Below are 17,265 nucleotides of genomic sequence, written 5' to 3' on the forward strand. Positions count from 1 at the left end.
GACGTATAAATTGTCGAAGGTTTTTCGTTTGTTTGTTTCACCGCGCTGATCTCTGGATCCAGCAGTTGGATTTAAATAATTTAATTAATATAATTAATACGACAAACATATATATATACTTAAGTAAAACACAATTAAACATTAATCTTAAGATACATAATAGCTTTATGGGTAAATGTATACACTGTTATAATAAAGTCCCAGGCACTGTTCAGGCATTATCTATTAATAAATTTAAATGTTTTATTAAAAAATGGCTCTGTCGTAAATCCTACTACTCCACAGCTGAATATCTAAGTGATCGGACAGCCTGGGACTAGATTATGATTATTTTATAGCAATAGCAATGACAGTATTGTACTGTAGCAATATTGTTATTGTATATTTTTTATTAAAAAAAGCGCAAAAAAAAAGAATGCTGGGAGAGTTTCTTGCGCAGGCTCTTCTCGCTCAGAGTGCTCTTTGCTTCCGTAACTAGTATATTAGAAATGACATCGAAAGAGTTCTAAAGAAATCAATTTTGAGAAAATAAATGCCTTTTAGGCCTTTCAAAACAGATTACGTCGATCGAAAACCAGCCTTCTAATAATTATGGTCTGTAGTATTTAACTTAAATTGACTTAAGTTGACTTAAGTAGCCCAACTATTTTCGCTTCGTGTGAACGCGTTGTTAAATTAAAATAACAGTTGCAGAATACATGCACACTGCTCAGTACAAACATAAACATAATATAATAGAACAACTCAATGTGTGGCCTAATCCACGCCACATCAACTGCACTATGACGCTCCATTCCCGTGCAGATTTATGGCGTTTCGTTTCCAATATCCCCCGACATCGGCTCGTCATTATATAAATACGATTATACATCTGACTATCTTCTCAGAAACTTTAGCTTACAATGATTTTTCATATCATTTTGTGTATACTGTAACGTGAATTAATTAATCTCGAATTCTTCGCGAGTACAATAAGTTAAACGATACCAATTCAGAGCTTGACATATTCGGTAGTGGGCTGGACTGGTTTAAAGAAAGTGTTGTTAAACACTAATCCCCTTATTCATAATAGAAAGAGAAAAAACACTCCTAAGCGGCTGTTTAAAGTTAGCGGACCATTATGAATAAGGGGGTTTGCTGGTACTCAATAATCAGTAGTCAAATAAATAGTTTTTCTTTTTTTTTTCGTCTCCATTATTTCAATTTATAATTTGTGCTTTCATTTCTTATCATGTTTTTATTATAGCGATAGTATTCGTTCTATTTATTAGTTTTATTTTATTATATAATTACTTAACTTAGATTTAGATTTTTGTTATACTTAGTTGTAGGTAATTAAAACACTTACTATATGTTTCCCTAACTATCCTTTTAACAATTCTCATTTGATTAATGCAGACTTTCAAATTTTTTATGAACTTTTTTCATTGGATTAGTTAGTTAGTTTTTAACTCACTTTTAGATTTGTAATAATGAATTGATAAGCGAGATTAGCATGTAGTGTTTACCTTTAAATGATTTTGCATACCCTGCACATGTAATTTTAATTGTTAATTGTATAAGAAATATTTTTATGTAAAATCGCGCATAAATAAATACATTTTTCAGTTGTAATTAGAGAGTATTTTTAGGAATTTTATGTTCACCATAATTGTCCTATACTTTAAAACTACTAACTGTAACATAAGATTATGAAAATTATATTCATTTGGTTCATCTTATATCTTTTAACGAGACATTCTTATATATATATATATTTAATGCTGACATAATCAAACAAATTTAAAAAAAATGTCACTAAAATTAAAAAAAAATCGTGTGGACCACACTTAACATTTAGGGGGATGAAAAATAGATGTTGTCCGATTCTCAGACCTACCCAATATGCACTCAAATTTTCATAAGAATCGGTCAAGCCGTTTCGGAGGAGTTCAATGTTTAACACCATGACACGAGAATTTTATATATTAGATAGATATATGATGAATATGGATGTTTGTTTCCGAGTCATGGATGTTTATATGTATGTTTATGTAAGTATATTGTATTAAATATATCGTTGTCATGCAACCCATAACACAGGCTATATATGCCTAATTTGTGGCAAGATAATTTGTGTCAATATTATTATTATATGTATATTTAATCTGAATGTCAGAAACGGCTTCAATGATTTTCATAAAATTTTGTATACTGGGGATTTCGGGGGCGATAAATCGCTCTAGCTAGGTTCGAATACAAAAAATGTAGTTTTATCCGTGTTTTAATGAGAAACAGCTACAATAGTATTAGAATACAAAGTTAAATTGATATATAAGACATATAATAGCTCAGATGGGACTTTCGGTGATCCGGAAAGCAGTAGACCCCGGTTCGAATCCATATGTCCTATGAGTATTTATTTGTTCAAGATTTGTACATTCTTAAAAATCCGAGCAAGGATCGGTCGTCCGGTAATTATTCTATTATATACTTTATCTTATATCATTATATTTAAAGCTAGACTGGAGGCCGACCGTTCTTACTTCACTTCATAATCTCCGCTCTATTCTCGATGGTTTTTTTCATTCGCATCATTTAAATCCTTTAAATTACGTTCTCAGGGCTATATTTCACTAGATACCGTGGTGTCCATATCTCGGTATCAAACTAGAGACCATACAGACACCAGAGTTATACCCAAACTGGTTGCACAACCAACAAACTAAATAATAATAAGTACTAACACTAACACGGTGCCGTAGCTAGTGAAATTACTGGGCAAATGAGACTTAACATCTTATGTCTCAAGGTGACGAGCGTAATTGTAGTGCCGCTCAGAATTTTTGGGTTTTTCAAGAATCCTGAGCGGCACTGCATTGTAATGGGCATGGCATTACCATCAGCTGAACGTCCCGCATGCATTGTCCCTTATTTTCATAAAAAAATAATTGAGTAATTCCCTATGGACCTATGCGCCTCGGTGGTGTCACGGTGAAATGTAGACCTAAAACTTTGCGACCAACCGAATAACAATAAGTTGCTATATGCGAATAAAAACTCCTTATAACAATACTTTCATCTTAAATGCTTATGATACTTATAAAAGTATACTAGTATAAAAGTATCATAAGCATTTAAGATAATAATATCTTATATATGAAGTTCCCGTATCCCGGCGTTTGCTACCAAACTCCTCCGAAACAGCTAAATCAATTTGTCTGAAAATTTGTGTTTATATCGGGCAGGTCTGAGAATCGGCGAACATATTTTTTTTTATATTTTTTTTGACAATTTTTTTATATTTATTTTATTATGAATTCAATTGAATTTTAAAACTTTCACCCGTCTACGATAAACATCTTTTTTTGTATCGCGATTTTAAAATTATTATATTCCATCCACAAATAGGCAATAGAGTTGCAAGATGGCAATATTAAATGCTTATGATACTTTTATTATCTTATATATGAAGTTCTCGTGTCCCGGTGTTTGCGACCAAACTCCTCCGAAACAGCTAAACCAATTTGTTTGAAAAAAACTGAACCAAGTTGAAACCAAGTAAAATTGTAATGGTCATAGTCCATTCCAAATCCTATACCTATCCTTTTATAAAATCTTTGATACAAATATCGGAAGCGACTGTAGCTCGTCAAGTTAGTGTAACAATACACCTTACATTTTCCAAAGAACAACTTAAACAATTCATTGTACAAGCGAACAAATTAATCTTGAAGCAACGACATCCCGACAAGAATAGGAAATACATGCACAAGGAAACGATTAATTGTTAAAAAGCCGCTTTGAGATTTCGGCGCGTGCGCATCCGTTCGCTGAGACAACTCTACAGTTTTTTCTGTTCCCAATATAGATATTTTTTTGGATATCTATCCGTTGGCTGAAATAGAGGCAATACTTAACGATGTCCTGTAGGATACAAAAGTATGGAAGATACTTTATTTTAGGATCAACTTTACCATTATTATGATTTTTCTATGATAAATCGAATATATTCATTGGTTGGTAAGAAATACTAAACTAAATAATAAATAAGGTAACTTATTCATAAGTGAGAATAACAATGCAATGCTCGGAGTTTTCCTGCCAGATTGAATCAGAATTGAAGGGATCCGTAGGAGAACCAAAGTCACACATAGCCCAAATGATTGTGAAATAGATGTGGCAGAGCACATAACTCGACGGACAGATGGCTGTTAGTATATTTCTGTCTTATAAGCGGGATCTTTTTCTTTAGATTTCTACGGTTTCTATACTATATACATCACAATAAGCAATAAAACAAAGAAAATATTTTTTTCGAAACACTAATTTTTTTCGTTGTTTTTGTATATCCATACTTGTCTAGCCGCGTCAAAGGTACCGATACCTTGTGACAGACAGACAGTCGTCTACCGTAGGAAGTCATTAGTTACGCGTTGCGGACGCTACCGGCAATGATGTACGGTCAACATAATTGATTGTTCGTCACAAAAATATACCTCTTATGAGGTATATTTACAATTGCGAGAATTAGATGCGACTATGTTTACAATTGCGGCATTGATCTTACTTATTCCTACAATTTACTTCTTTATAGTAGGGTTTTGAGTAATAAGACCATGTCTGCGTCGTTATTATAAGTTTCTTTTTTGGGGGAAGCAAAATGCTTTCACACGAAACAAGTCGCATGCAATTCTTCCTAATATATACATCAAAGTCTAAGTCAAATTCAAAATTCTTTATTTTTTCTTTGTCTGTCTGTTGGTTCCGGCTAATCTCTGAAATGGCTGGACCAATATTGGCGTGACTTTTATTGGCATTTAGCTGGTGTAATAAGGAGTAACTTAGGCTACATTTATTTTAGAAAAATTCTCTTATTTTAGAAAAATAAAGTAATGTTGCAATGTCCAAGATACGGTCTAACTCTAAAAATTATTTATATTTATATATTACAAAACAACGTTTGCCGGGTCAGCTGTGTCCTGATGTTGTTTCCAGTGATTTTAATGGGAATTTTACTTCATGGAGTGCAGTATAGTCCAACTTGAAAGATAGGATAGTTTTAATATCGATTTGGGACCCTGGATTGGATTTTTATTTCCAATATTTGTTTTGTATAGACATATTTTCTGTGAGGGAATTTAATGACGCCCAGTTTGACAGTTCTGCTGTGAAACAAGTTCATCAAAACAACAAGGAGCATATTTTACGAAACAATTATTCTTGATGTTATGATATATTATTGACAAATTATGTACAGAACAACGTCTGTCGGGTCAGCTAGTCTATCTATATATATAAAGATGAATTGCTGTTCGTTAATCTCGCTAAAACTCGAGAACGGCCGGACTCATTTGGCTAATTTTGGTCTTAAATTAATTGTGAAAACCCAGAGATGGTTTAAAAGGTACAATATAAATATGAAAATGCTGGGAATTAAATAAAAACAACGATTTTGATGTGTCCCACGTCGTTCAAAAATCAATTTAAAATAATAGTTTAAAATGAATAACTACTTAGAATTTTTATATATTTCTAACTTTCTCAGGAGGTAAAAACTAAACTTAATTTTAGCTAACTATAGTTTGTAGATTAACTACAGTTGTTAACTATCTATCAGATTATTTTATGTAGATTGATAAATCTTAAGTTTCAAGTCAAGAAATAAAATTTCTGAACCTAACCGCACCACAAAACAAAAACTATTTATCAATAAGATTTAAATTGATTAACAGACTGTATCTTATCTGTGTGTGTCTGTCTATATCAAATTGAAACCTTATAAATAGCTAGTATTTCAGGAAAACTCTGTTTTGTAAGGATGTAATTAATCGAAAATGTGTATGATGTAATTAATAAAAAACGGATCATTTTGTTTGTTTTAAACAAAAGTTTAGGTCATTTATTTATCGATTGAGGCAGTACGAAGTCTGTCGGGTCAGCTAGTAGTATATATATATATTTATTACAGTGTAGTGCAATATGTGTTGAACACCGAGACGAGACGACCCATTTCACTTTCCGCAGCACACAGAAATAACTCATGTATTTATATTCATTATTTGTGTCATCTGATGTACCATTCTCTAAGTAAATTCCTATTGCAGTTGCGGCCACAGTCACCAAGTTATGTAATAGTCTTTCTTTCGCACTGCTTTCAAGATAATCGCGCCTGAAAAGCTGACAAATCACTTGTTCAGTATAAAATGCTACTTGATAACTGTGAAAGATCAGATAATAAAATACAATAGCTATTTACGTAAATACATAATTTCCCTAAAATAAAATACTGAAGCATAAAAATAATAGTGAAGTCCCAGGTCTAAGACCCAAAGGTGTCGTAAGAGTCTACTTAGGGCCTTTACCAGTGGTAGGCATCTCTGCACAGGATGACGGCTAGATAATGGGTACCACAACGGTGCCTTTTTTAAATGTGTAAGTATTATTGTGTTTTGATCTGAAGGGCGCCGTAGCTAGTGAAATTACTGGGCAAATGAGACTTAACACCTTATCTCTCAAGGTGATGAGCGCAATTGTAGTGCCACTCAGAACTTTTGGGTTTTTCAGGAATCCTGAGTGGCACTGCATTGTTATGGGCAGGGCATATCAATTACCATCAGCTGCTGAACATCCTGCTCGTCTCGTGCCTTACTGTCATAAAAAAAGGAAATGTTTGAACTTAAATAACAAATGAAAACGAGGCAAACAAAACAAACTGTTATTAAATATTAAGCCATAATTAAAGTCAATGCACTGGTAACATCAATATAAGAATGGAATAAGTAGCACACATATTATTATAGTTTATCTGTTCCATCTATTGGGGAGGTGTCACTTGTAGAATATAGAAAGTAAATAGATAGAACAATATTAGCCCCACAGATTGGTACAGATATGACTTCTGGCATGACGTGCGAACATTTGTACCGTCAACATCAAATAATCCTATTAATATTATAAACATGAAAGTTTGTATGTCTGGATGTATGTTTGTACTTCTTTAACGTAAAAACTACCGAATGGATTTTGATGAAACTTTACAATAATATAGCTTACACACCAGAATAACACATAGGCTATTATTTATAAAACTATCGCGTGAATTATTCTTTATATGGCAAAACAACGTTTGCCGGGTCAGCTAGTGTATAATAATTTAAATGATTAATTAAAAAGTATGTGTCATAATGTTATATATATAATTCTTCTGTACGTGTGTTGACAGTGAACTCCTCCTAAACGCTGAATCGATTTGAATGAAATTTTTGTGTATGTTCAAATGGATTCGAGGTTTGTTTAGGTTCATAATCGAACTACCTCTTCCGACCGATTTTGATGATATTTTGTATTTTCCAGTAAACGTTAGTATGGTTTAGATTCATAATTCAGTCCATATATAATCCTCCTGCCCATGTGTATGTTAGTGAACTCCTCCTAACGGCTGCACCGATTTTTGTGTATACAGGACGACGTCTGTAGTGTCCGCTAGTTCCATATATAATTTTGTCAATTTGTTTTATATAAAATATTAGGTTAGAGAAAGTTTCTTCTCATTTTATATATTGGCGCAAATACTACGATATGCCTATTATAAAAACGAGAATAATAACGCTTTTACAATTCTACTATATAGTTGTTTTTTTTTTTGTATAAATCATCATTTTATTACATTGTGGTGTGAAAGTATTGTTAAAATGCATAATATTATTTCAATCATTGTTATTTCAATACTTAATCGAAAACCGTCTTCTCAGTAATGCCGTTTCCGATGTGGTGTTAAGCGTTAAACGTCGTCTTTTCCCTAATAGTCATGTAAAATTACATATTTTTTTTTTCTATTAAAAGAACAACGTCTGTCAGTTCAGCTAGTTATTAATATAAGTGAATGCCTGTTTGTGACGTCACATGGCAGCCAACCATCTAACGATTTGCGGGTTCTTACCTACTTACAAATAAATTTTATAGGGTTTGAAGACTTATTGAATTTTAATGAAATTTTATGTTAATGACAAAATATCATGTGAAAATTAAACAGTTAAACTTTGTTATATCAGTTATTGTTTAGACGGAGCAGTCTATGTTTAAATAAGTCTGTAGTGTCACTATACAATGCATCGTACTATCAAGGTCGTGCCATAATACATCACTATGGACGATGCATACAAAAATATTATAAGAAACTAGTTTGGTACCTTTACCGTTTATAATAGATTTTCTAAATAATATAATATTTCTCCAATATGCTTCGAAAAAGATGTATTAAATCCATAACAGCTGTCGTGAATCGGCCAAATAAATAACATAGTAAACTCATAACTGTCGTGTAATTTAAAAATGGAACGATCTTTTATTTCTAAACATGGCAACCAAGGAACTTAGCTCACTTATCAAAGGTTTTATTAAAATTTCGTACTTTCTTGCAATTTGAATTCTGTAATGAAATAAAAGAAATAGAAACTATCACGGGAAAATTTGGTGTTCGTTGTTCGTAATTGAAAATCAAAAGTAATTGCACAGTTGTATTTGACAAAAATAAAAATACTTTTGAAAAAACCGACTTCCAAGACTGAAAAGTATAAAATAAATTAATTTAATACACATCTTAGCAAACCTTTACCTTTGATATTAATAAAATACTATTATTTGTATATGCTGTTTTGATTTATTTACTATTATTTACTATTTGTATATGATAATTTGATAGCTTTGAAGTCGCGTGCCAAGCCAAATGTAGGTACCTACACTCGCCACGCGTTTCTTTTTTTTTAAACATAGTGTTTTTTTTTCAGTGTCAGTTAATTATAATCAAGCTGAATGAAAGACCCCAAAAAAATCGTATACAAAAATTACATCATCCACGTAAACAAAAATTTTCATAAAATGAAAACTACTAGGCCAAACTATGTAAAATTTTTATGGAACCAAATGGCATCTATTCCGCATCGAACTAAAGAAGAATTAAGTAAATCGCATCATAAATCTCAGCGTTATATCTGTGTATCTTAATACATAAGAAAAAATACCGATACAATTGAGAAACTCCTCCTCTTTGAAGTCGTGAAAAATGAGTTTCTATGAAGACAATGAGTGTGATCAACTTACTTTAACACGATCTGAAGAGGATGATTTATGCATCTAGATAGAGTCTGTTGCTGTTAGACAACCGATTAAAACAGGCCAGGAATATTAGTTTAGTATGCGTGACATGCTACGTCTTACACTCGCGATTTGTATGACACTGTGTTAGTGTGCGTGCTCAAAATAGAGATTAACTCTAAACTTAATTTTTGTCGACGGTTTCACAGCATGTCATAGTCTATATCTAGACGTATGTATGATCTAAAGTTTTAAGTATGTGTTTCAGCCCAAATTTAAACGTTCGTCCATTAACACCTCTTTCACTGCAGTAATGTACTATTAATAATTGTAGTTGTTTAATTATATAATTGCTCTTTATCGGAAAGTTCATGTGGAATTCAAGTATGTATCCAGCAGAAGGAAAACTATTTCTTGTCAATTTCGGGATACAATGAATCCTGTAATGTCAGATTATGTTTCCACTAAGTTTTATAAAAATCGTTCCATTGCTTAAAACGTGGAAGAGAAACAAATATATATATACCAGTGGGAGGAACCTTTACACAGGATGCCGGCTAGATTATGGGTATCACAGCGGCGCCTTTTTCTGTCGTGAAGCAGTAATGTGTAAACGTTATTGTATTTCATAGATTGTTTAATCTTAATTGTTTGTGACAAAGTAATGCAATAAAGGCAAGGCATTTATTTTCTCAAAATTGATTCCTTTAGAATTCTTTTTGATGTCATTTCTTATACTACTAGATACTACTACCGCTTCGGAAACAAATGGCGCTCTGAGAGAGAAGAAGCGGCGCAAGAAACTCTCCCAGCATTCTTTTTTTTTGCGCTCTTTTCAATAAAAATATTGTACAGTCATTTCTATCGCTATAAAATAATCACAATCTAGTCCCAGACTGTTCGATCATTTAGATATTCAGCAGAGGAGTAATAGGATTTACGACAGAGCCATTTTTTTATAAAACATTTAAATTTATTTATAGATAATGCCTGAACAGTGGCTGGGACTTTATTGTAGAAGTGTATACATTTACCCTTAAAGCTATTATGTATCTTATGAAGCCTACTAGAATTAGTTACAAGCAATCCCTTATTTCTAGTGTTATAATAATGAAAATGACTATTAAGAGCAAAAAGAGCAAAAAGGTGACGATTTTTGTGAACATATATTAAATTTTCATAAATGTACTGACAATGAACAGTTATAATAATGAATTTCCTTAAATTTTTCTTTGAGAGACTGTCTATAACCAAGCTGATAAATAGCACGAACAGCTCTCTTTTGCAGTGCAAATACTATATCAATGTCAGCAGCATGACCCCATAGTAATATACCGTACGTCATGATGCTGTGAAAATAACTAAAGTACACTAATCTAGCGGTGGCAACATTCGTGTACTCTCTAAATTTTCTAACTGCATATGCCGCAGAGCTGAGTCTATCTGCTAGATGGATAATATGTGGACCCCACTGAAGCTTTTTATCTAACGTGATACCCAAGAAGACCGTAGTGTCCACAAGTTCCAATCTCTGGTCATTTATAAGTATGTTGGTTTGTACCTCCGCTGTGTTTGGTGTAATGAACCGTAAACACGTTGTTTTTTTACTGTTTAAGTGCAGATTATTCGTCTCAAACCAACGCACTATCTTTGAGAGTGCATTGCTTACCTCGTCATCAATATCCGCACGTCGCTTCACTTTAAAAATAAGTGAAGTATCATCAGTAAACAATACAATCTCATCATCTACCACAAACGGTAGATCGTTAATATATATAAGAAACAAGAAAGGACCGAGAATAGAACCCTGTGGAACACCTATTTCCACAGGTTTACCCGAAGACCGTTTGCCATTTACATCGACTATCTGAACTCTTTCGCTTAAATATGATTTTAACAGATTTAGGGCTATCAACGCTGAATAAGTATTGTTGAAGTTGTTTGGCCGTTTAACAAATTTAACATTCAGATATGATCTATTGGTAATTCGCGTGGCACATTTATGTTAACACCAGGAACAGACATAAACTTATTATCCCTACTAATAGCTTAAGTCGGCGCGACTAGTATACTTTAGTTATTTCCATAGTATTAGGTCCTATGGTATATTGCTATGGGGCAACGCTGAAAAGGGCTATTCGCGCTAGTTATAACGTCGGTCCTAAAGAATAATTGAGAGCAAAATTCAAAGAAATTAAGACTGTTGCTTCTCAATATATTCATGATAATGTAATGTATGTTCAGAGGCGCATAAGTGAAATTGCTAGAAACTGTCATAACCATAATGTTAACACCAGGAAAAGACATAAGCTTATAATGCCTACTACTCGGCTGAGTCGTGTTAGTAAGTCTTTTGTGGGGCGATGTATATGCTTTTACAACAAGATCCCAGAAAATGTTCAAAACAAAAGTATTACGTTAATCAAAAGAATTGTTAAAAAACGTTTCTGTGGTAAAGGTTACTATAACATAAATGACTTTGTTAATGATACCACAGATTGGGAATGGAGCGACCGCCCTCAAGCTATTAAATAATAAGTTTATTTGTACAATATTACTTGTATATTTAATGAAAAAAAAGCCCTCTGAGTTTGTTGCGGCCGCTCTTCTCAGGTCTGAGGCATTCGTTTTGGAATCGGTGGCAGTTTTTGAGTGTCAATATAGTGATGTCACATCCTATTTTGAATAAAAATATTTGTATTTGAATTTGCACTAACATAGCACAAAGCAAATATGTTACACAGTTAACACCATGCCAGAACAGTTATAAGCATGCATCATGCATATTAGATTATTTAGACATTTCTCAGTAATACTTTCTATATATTATATGAATACTTAAGCGGCAGTCTTGTTTAGAAAACAGATTGCGATTTGCGTATTTGGTATTTTGCACGCATATTGCATTGAATTGAAATGAAAAATTGAAAAACACTATTTATATTTTAAATTAAATACACACTTATGAAGTTATTAGTACTGATATTGTTGATCTCAGCGGATACTCCACAGGGAGTGCCGCTTGCGCCTCTCTCTCCCTAAGAGAAGGTCACCTTCGATGAAGGCTTAGAGGGCACCTGCCTAAAGCCAACTGCAGGTGGTGTTTGTGGGTAGGCACCTAGGTTTTCACGTGAGTCCCACATAACCAACGCAGACTTAGCCTGCGTTTATATGCATGAGCATTCACCACCTCCCTCCCGTCGTTATCCCGGAGGTTTGGGCGGAAAAATAAAACTGATATTGTTACCGATGTTGAGTGTAATCTTATCAAAATCTTAGATTTTATTTTTATAGTAATTACTGGGCAAATAAGACTTAACATTTTGTCTTAAGGTGACGAGTTCAGTTGTAATGCCATTCAGATTTTTTGGGGTTTTTCAAGAATCCTGAGCGGCACTGCATTGTAATGAGCAGGGCGTATCAATTACCATCAGCTGAACGTCCTGCTCGTCATGTCCCTTATTTTCATTAAAAAAAGCTGAAGTAATAATGAGCTTAAGACAGAATGCAAAAGTTAAGTTCGCATTTTGTCACACTCGGCAAACAAAATTTGAAAACAAAATATGAACTTACGACCTCTCGCGTTCCGTGCGAGTGCTCTCCCAACTGAGCTAATCGTTCGAGTGACGTATCGTCATAAAATCTTGTATGCTTTGTTCAACTTCAAATTTTCAAATTTTATTTGTGCATTAATCCTAGAAGTGAGGGTTAACTGCAAACACCGCGACATGAGAATTTTATATATTAGATAGATCTCACTCCCAGTATCTTAACTTCTCATAACGTTAAGATCGAACTCATTCAGTAGGTATAACCTCATCAATTGGCTTGCGATCGTCTTAATAAAATGCAATTGTAGCGATCATGATTCGAGGAACTTTCATTAATGGCCCTTGACATTTAATAATTAATTATCAACCGAGTATTTGAACGGGAACAAGGGAATAAATATGAAATTATTATTGTTAAGGACATGGTGCAACCAGATATCTTCGAAAAACGTAAGGGTCTACTAGGTTCTCTGAAGCTTGGCATTGTAGCGAGAGAGTTCCGGTTTTTTTTATGAAAATAAGGGTCGAGACGAGCAGGGCGTTCAGCTGATGGTAATTTATACGCCCTGCCCATTACAATCCAGTGCCGCTCAGGATTCTTGCAAAACCCAAAAATTCTGAGCTACTCTACAATTGCGCTCGTCACTTTGAGGCATAAGATATTAAGCTCATTTGCCCAGTAATTTCACTAGCTACGGTAGATAAAAATAAAAAAATTGTCAATAAAATATATTTAGGGGTGAGCGAACCTTATCATTTAGGAGTATGAAAAATAGATGTTTGCCGATTCTCAGACCTACCCGAAATGCACAGAAAATTTCATTCACATCGATTCAGCCGTTTCGGAAGAACTTGGTAACAAACACCGGGACACAAGAATTTTATATTTAAGATTATTAGAAAAACGCAGCTGCACCAATAATCTGTTTGAATTGAGCAACTAATCCAAGACAATGGCAGTGTTAACGTGGTTTGAATTATAAATGATACTTTTAAAAGGGCCATCAGTATTTATGTAGGGCCAGTAAACGAGCAGGCTGAAAAATTAATGGTTAATAAATTTATTGGAGCATTCATGGTGTTCCAGGGGGGATAGGAGATCAAGCTTGATCTTTTCAAATCTCGCTTAGGGGGGTGGGGTGGTACATGGCAAATATTACGTAATTATTTTTCTAGCAGAAAACGGTGTAAAATGTACACAAGTCTCCATGGACTGCATTAGAATATTATGTTCAAAATTAAATTAAAATTTAAATTACGGCTATATTCACAGATATACGATTATTTGGTAGTTTTCAATAAAACTAATAGAAAATGTTGTGATTTAGATGATAAGAAGCGCCCCTTCACGAGCATAACGCAGAGACCATAGCTCTTATTTTATTTTAGGTTTTCTTTTAATGAAAATAAGGGACAAGACGAGCAGGACGTTCAGCTGATGGTAATTGATACGCCCTGCCCATTACAATGCAGTGCCGCTCAGGATTCTTGAAAAACCCCAAATATTCTGAATGCCACAACAACTGCGCTCGTCACCTTGAGACATAAGATGCTAAGTCTCATTTGCCCAGTAATTTCACTAGCTAATGCGCCCTTCAGACCGAAACACAGTAATGCTAACACATTACCGATTCACGGTAGAAATAGGCGCCGTTGTGGTACCCATAATCTAGCCAAAGGAGCCTACCACTGGTAAACAACGTAAGTAAGGCAACAACCCGTTCCTCTTATTAAGGCTGGGGACCGAGCCAACCGCCTTGAGGAATCGAGCGGTGCTAGGTTAACTCTCTCGTACAAGATCGCCATAGCCAACAAAAACAGTATTTATATAATAAACTAGAAAAATGTTAGAGTGTTTGTCACAACTTGATCACACTTCAGCACAATGCTGATAGCTAGATAGATCGCAACCAGCGCTGATCTTCCAATGGGACCAACGAATGACGCCAATAAAAAATATTCAAGTAATCTATAAATGGTAACAATAATTTTTAAAACAGAACGTAGGAATTCTTATGTTTAATGTGCCGTTCTTAAATACAAATTGCGTATAAACCTCAAATTAATTGACACTAATGTGTTGTTGCGACGCGGTCGCCAGCTTTAGTCGGCCAAAATCGTAAAAACTACGATCAGTCGCAGTTCTACAGGAAACGTGAGTCTTTTTAAATTGATACAGGAACTAATTAATTATGCGCAGATTGTTAAAATTGCAGCATTCACATATTATACTGAGAAAATTTACGCTTTACACCTATCTATCTCTATATCGTGTTTATATTGAACTAGCAGCGAAACCCGGCGTTGCTCGGGTTAAATTACATCGCATGTTTAATGGTATAAGAAATATTTAAGGATCCACTTTGTAAAGTAGATAGATTTCATAGATTTCTGTCTTAGATAATAAGACTTATTACTTATTTGGGAACTTTCTAGATCTTTCCAGAAGCTTTCTAATACATCCTAGATCATTGAAACCATTTTAGAACTTTTTAGATCATTTTAGAATTTTCTAGATCGTTACGCATCAATTTCATCAATGTACACATTTTGGAACTTTCTAGATCATTCCAGAAAGTCTTAGAACCTTCTAGATTTGTTTACAGAAGCTTACATTAGTTAGAGAAGAACAGATGTATATAATTTCACATTTTTGCTACCCACAATCACCCACTTCCACCCATCCCGACCAAACTCCCTTATGCACACCAGGGGACCGAGGGGTATTTGCCCCTCGGATGCGGATGCTAGAGAAAACCGTGGACATACGTACGAACATAAGCATTTTATATAAAATATACTAAGTTTTCCATTACTTTAGGGTTATATTATAGATTAAAACCCTACTTGTTTATTATGGCTGTAGAAAAATGATATTAAGATGGGACACGATTAAATTTTGTAGTACATTCTTCAAATAATTAAGCCTTGCGCTCCTATGTTGGTCATATTAGCATCTAAAATAATGTAGGTAATACCGCCAATAATTACATTTTATTTAAAAAGAAAAAAAAGCTAAGATTTTATTTAAAGAAACGTTTATTTAAGGATGTGAGAATTATATCGGGCAAGTTTTACCGCGTTCGAAGTGTTGCAAAAGATTTACAGTATTCAAAAAATTTGAATCACTTTAATGATAGTCTAACCTAACGAATAAATAATTATAATTATTATCAAAAACTGCGATAATCTCACGGCATTGTAACTAGTTACTACGTGGTCAAATAACAAGTCATTATTGTACAATACGATCTCTTCAATTGAATAACGATTTAAATACGCGCCGCGAGGGGACCCTGAGTAGTGATGGATCGGGCATTTATCGATAAAAATATAATATTACCTGCACGTACAGTCGATATTTGCAAATTAGACTTATAAGTCCTCAAACATGTGTGGGAAATATATGTGGGATATACAGAAAGCAACAAACTTAGGAACTGATTTGTTGGAATAAGGAAAGCATAGTAAGGAACAGAGGAGGCTTTCACCCAATAATAATCCTTTTTAATAAATATATATATACTCATACTAACGATTAAGTGATTAACAAGACACTAGTGATTAAAAAAAGCGCGTACACCTACCTTCAAGGCCGGCAACGCTCTTGTGATTCCTCTGGTGTTGCAAGAGAATGTGGGCGGCGGTGATCAATTAACACCAGGTGATCCGTACGCTTGTATATCCTCCTTTTCCATAAAAAAAAGGTATACTATAAAAAAGAAAATAAAAATAAAGCTACAACAATCAACTTCTATGTCATTATATTGTTCACAGTTTGTTCGCGTTAGTCACATCAAAGAGCAAGCACCTGTCCTACGATTGTACATTCGGTTTCTTATCTGTCGTATAGCCTTGTCTGTGCTTGAGTCTCCTCGGTCGATACTGTCACCTCAAAATCTGCTTTTTTTAGTTATATAAAGGGTCAATTAAAAAATAATGCGCTATGCGAATACAATATTAAATATTTTATTTTATTTAATTAATTTTGCTTTTATTAACTTCACAGGTAAATCAATAGATACTGAATGATTGAATGAATGAATGAAGCCTTTATTGCAAGCAAACAAAAAAGGTACATTGTTAACTTATGCTACAACTTTATAACTAAATGATTAAATGATGATATTAATAATTATATTTGACCTAATAAGTCAATAGATACTACGAGAATGTAAATGTTGATGTAAAAGAATCAAGAATGACTTGGAATTTCTTACTACTTCTAAGTAAGTGGCGAAATATATAATTTTGATATTATGACAATAGGAAGTATCATATTGGTAATATAACGTATTGATTGGTTTAATTAGAAATATGATTTTCAGCTTCAACTAAGCTAACGTGTTTTTATGACAGTAAGGGATGAGATGAGCAGTGCCGCTATGCGAGTGCATTTGCGGCATAGCGGCACTGCATACAGCGCCCTTCAGACCGAAACATGACAATGCTTACACGTTACTGCTTCACGGCAGAAATAGGCGTAGTTGTGTTACCCAGTACTACCCCCGTAGCTAGTGAAATTACTGGGCAAATGAGAATTAACATCTTATGTCTCAAGGTGACGAGCGCAATTGTAGTACCGCTCAGAATTTTTGGGTTTTTCAATAATCCTGAGCGGCACTGCATTGTAATGGGT

The 17,265-nt window shown here is 33.9% G+C and overlaps 1 long non-coding RNA gene across 1 annotated transcript in view; it reads left to right on the forward strand.

Moving 5' to 3' along the window:
• Positions 1-2,737: 2,737 nt before the first annotated feature.
• LOC126972103 (uncharacterized) overlaps positions 2,738-17,265 on the forward strand; it is a 69,064-nt gene continuing 54,536 nt past the window's right edge. The window contains exon 1 of the long non-coding RNA XR_007731048.1: positions 2,738-2,791. This is a non-coding gene — a long non-coding RNA (uncharacterized LOC126972103). The remainder of the gene's footprint in view (positions 2,792-17,265) is intronic.

This window comes from Leptidea sinapis, chromosome 2, assembly GCF_905404315.1.
Source record: "Leptidea sinapis chromosome 2, ilLepSina1.1, whole genome shotgun sequence".
NCBI classification, from domain to species: domain Eukaryota; kingdom Metazoa; phylum Arthropoda; class Insecta; order Lepidoptera; family Pieridae; genus Leptidea; species Leptidea sinapis.